Genomic DNA, 4,622 nt, shown 5'->3' on the forward strand with positions numbered 1-4,622 from the left:
GTGGAGGGCAGGATGAACAGAACACGGTGGAGGGGTGGATGAACAGTAGCCCATGGAGGGGTGGTTGAACAGGAGCCCGTGGAGAGGGGTGGTTGAACAGTAGCCGATGGAGTAGCGCGCGGTGGAGTCTGGATGAATAGGAGCCCGTGGATGAACAATCGCAGGTGGAGGCTGGAGGAGGTCGACGGTGGATGAACAGTAGCCCGTGGAAGCTGTAGGAGGTCGACGGTGGAGATGAACAGTATCCCGTGGAGTCCCGTTTTGCGGTACGCCACACCCCTCCCGATGAACAGGACCCCCGTTTCGACTGTAGCGCTCCAACACAAGTCTTTTTCGTCCGTTTTGCGGTACGCCACACCCCTCCCTATCAATTGGACCCCCATTTCGACCGTAGGAGGTCTGTTTCATCCGTTTTGCGGTACACCAGACCCCTCCCGATGAACAGGATCCTGTTTCGAATGTGGCAGGTCGAACATAAGGTCGTTTCCTCCGTTCTGCGGTACGCCAGGCCTAGTTTCCATCGCTTGTTCCGTCCAAGCCTCCCGATGAACACGACCACGCATTCCTTTCCGACCCAGTCGGTTGGCTCCCCATGAACACAATGACGACGCTGTTTCTCCGTTCTGACCCAGCTAGGTACACGAGCCCTGGCCATACGTATACGCGAGATAGCGCTCGAGACCCCGCCCGTATGTACACATACGTGGCCGTATTTTCTTTGTTGCACACTGGTCGCTATACGTACGTGTACATGCTACGTGCGCGCCTCTACTACGACACGTGCGCGCCTCTACTACGACACGTGCGCGCCTCTACTACGACATGTGCGCACCTCTACATTGACCAGTATATATGTATGTACACGTTCGCGACCAGAATGACAACGCTACATACGCTTTGACCAGGTGGGTCCCGACTGTCAGGCACTTCCTTGCGTGCGAAGATGTAGCTAGTGGGTCCCAGTAGTCAGGGGGGAAAATCGTTTTTTGGACACACTTCCTTGCGTGCGAAGATGTAGCTGGTGGGTCCCAGCAATCAGAGGGGCGAATCGTTTTTTTTCCCGGACGCACTTCCCTGCGTGCGAAGATGTAGTTGGTGGGTCCCAGCAGTCAGGGGGGAAACGTTTTTTTCGCGACATACGGTGGCCCGTACGGTGGGTCCCTGTTGTCAGGTGGAGGAATAATTATTTTCCGCGTAATAAGGAGGCACTTCCTTGCTGCGGCCGTGGACCCAGCTGTCATCCTCTCCACGTACAGTCCACGTCCGATGGAAGTCGTTCCTTGACCACGTTGACCATGCCACGCCGAGAGCACCAGGGCGGTGGATGACGGCGAGGCCTAGGAAGTGGATGACGCGGAGCCAGGGAAGACGCGACAGTGGAAGCCCGCGCGGAGAGGAGTACGAGGTTTCACCGGTTCGGCTGTGGTGTGAGGCTGCCGTCGCCGCAGAATAACAGGGGGTGTGGGTGAGTAGAGGGATGCCCTGGCCAGCGGTGGGAGTAGTAGGGGGCGCTGAGGCCTGCGCGGCAGCACAACCGGCCATGGGAGGCGGGAGCAGGCGGTCCCGCCGGCGCTGCTTTGGCGGCTGGAACAAGAAGATCAGAGATTGAAGAAACACAACGGCCGTTGGATTGACATCCAACGGTTACGTTTGCTAGAATCGTTTGTTGACGTATATAATAACTAAAAAAATCTTGCATACGCGTCAACTAAACAGGCCCACAAGTCATACCACTCCTTCTTTTTTTTAATAATTTATATATAGCTCATGGCAACTTCTTATGCAATTTATTGCAGTCGTTTTTTTTGTTGGCCAGGGCCAATTTCGCATATTTCTGTGGGTTCCAAACTATTTTTAATACCGAAATATCGAGCCAGATTTAAAGTACTTTGAAGATATATTTAAATTAGATTAATGCCCAGTGAAATAGGAATCTGAAAATGTGAAAAAAAATATATAAAGTAATTGCCAATTTGTCATGTTTTTTTATATTTACAACCCATTTCATATTACTTTCAAGATTTGCAGGCGTCTTGAAAGAGTTGCATCCCATCAGGGCGTAGAAAAATAAGTAGGCCTGGATTGGGTATTCTTCAGAAAAACTAAACAGGGCTCATTTTTACAAAGAAAAAAAATAGCTGGGCTAGTCACATGGTGAACATAAAATATAAGCCTGGGATAGACGGGCCACAACCCAGTTCAAACCCTGCTCCGTCTCAACAATAACAAAGAAAATACTGCTCGAGCAGCTACGCCCAGGTGTCAGTCGGTCTTGTGTTGTTCTCTTGTCTATTGACTATATACGCTCACAATGACGTGGGTCCCAGATGTTAGGAAAGCACCAGGAGGAACCATTTTATTTTTCCATACGCTGACGTGGTGGGCCCCAACTGTCATCCTATCCATGTACTTCTGCCGATTCCTATTGTTTGTTGACCATGTTGACAATGCGAGAGGGTGGCGCTGCGGCGAGCGCAGCAAACTGCGCGGAGGACGTCGGCGTTAACAATTTAGGAGACGGTGGGGCGGCGATGCATGCGCTGAGGCGCAGCCAGCCGTGAGAGGCGGAAGTAGGGCGGCCCCGCCGGCGCTGGTTTAGTTTTGGCGGCTGGAGGAAGACATGACTGAAGAAACATGACAGACTGTAAAAGCAGCAGGAGTACTTAACAACCTTAACTGAAACCAGCAGGGGCACTTAACAACCAAAGCTGAAAGCAGTATGAGTACTTATACAGGTTCAACCGTACAAAGCACGCCTCGAACAGTGCTACTTTGCCTACGGTTAACCAAGTGTGAGGCCGCCAAGGCCCAGGACCGCCACCCTGCGCATCCACAACCTTCTGAAAGCGGCTTCATCTCGCAATGTGGTCAATAAACAGGATATTCGCTTTAGAGCCATGGAAAAGCATGAACATAATCTTCTGTCCTATTCTCCAAGATGGACGGGCCTTCATTATTTGAGACCACCCATGAATAAGTATCTTTTCACCTCCAAGGGGAATTGAGTAGGTCGACATAAACATCATGGTGTGACCAAGCGCAAGTCTGACCCGACCATGGTCAGGCATCTGTATAGGGACAGTAGAACTGGGCAGTTCCTGTTTCAAGAAGATCACAGTTGTAAAACTGTGTATAAGCAATAGTTTATGAACAACATATATAACAGAAAATAGCTCGTACCATAAGTTTCTCGACACAGTTGGACCTGTTCAACGAGTGTGGCAGTGGCACACATATCCAACGTGGCCTTCCACCATTGAAATGCCCCACAAGGAACTCAAGACGATCAATAAAGTGTAGGAACTTGTGGATGTCGATCCAGTCAACTTTAGTGCCATCAGTAACAGCCGAGTTATTACAGAGTAACAAACGAGCAGACTACTTAGCTCTGAAAAAACCTACACGTGCCACAAATTATAAGAAAATATTAGTTAGAAGTAGCATCTTCGTGAGAGATTCGTTTCTACTTCTAAAGTTAAATTGTGATTAGTTAGACAGAATAGGTGGATTAAGAAGTAATCGAGGCAACAAGCAAGAACCAGATGCAAAACTAACATGGATGCACAATTGGAACGACGTCGGGGTGGAAGATCGCAGTGAAGATGAGACTAGGTTCTGCTATTTCCATCAACATTCGTGCGCCAACTTTCAGTCCGTAACACTTGAGAAAGTTTATCCAAGTTCGGCCATAAAAAAGCAGCGATCTTCTTGGTTCATGAACCCAACTCGGAACTTATATCCATGACTTGTCTTCACCGTGACCATTAAACTAGTGTATTTAGTTATGGCAAGGCCGAGCATCTTGAGTACATGTGTTCTGGCAGAGCAAATTTACACTGCAGGAAAAATAATATGAGAACACAGCATGTTCAAGAAAACCCCACCCTCCCGGATAGAAAAGAGGATTCTAGGAACATACTGTGCGCGTTTCAAAATGCTGTGTTAGGATGAGAAGGAACAAGTGAGGCGTCTCGCCGAGGGCGCAGAAACCTGTAGGGTCCTCGCACTTTGGGCACTAAAAATGAAACACACTAGATTCAGTAGGAAGAAAAATGCATCAACGGCGGCGGCTGCCATCCTAGGATTACCTGCGACCAAGGTACTTGGATTTATCAGGGATGGATGAAGAATTCGTACCTGGTTCTCCATGAGAAAACCCTATGCAATAGCTGAGAGGGGGTTTTCTCTGAACAAGCAGACGAGGGAGAAGGGGATTCAGGCCCAGTGGAATATTGCCGCTTCATCCGTCCAGCTTAGTGCTAAAGCCGGAAAGGGGGGGTTTGTGATTTGACGGCTAATTGGGCATTACTGCGGCGCTACGACGGGGGTGTGTCTACCGTGCAGTTGTGCACTCTACTTTGTACATATGGCACGTGGACCTCATTGCCGGTTGCCCCACATATCAGTGAAAGGAAGTAGAAAGACAGGAGTAACTAGTTACACATAAATATATTTTTTGACACAGAGATACTCCCTCTGTAAAGAAATATACAAACCTTTTATATAACAACTTTATACATAAGAAAAATCAAGGGAATTTATATAACATATATCTCTACTCTTATAAAAAACAAAGTTGGTGATGATGGTGTGCCTGCCATCCTGCAATATAAGCCGTCCGA

This window comes from Triticum dicoccoides, chromosome 2B (genome assembly GCF_002162155.2).
Source record: "Triticum dicoccoides isolate Atlit2015 ecotype Zavitan chromosome 2B, WEW_v2.0, whole genome shotgun sequence".
Taxonomy (NCBI): Eukaryota; Viridiplantae; Streptophyta; class Magnoliopsida; order Poales; family Poaceae; genus Triticum; species Triticum dicoccoides.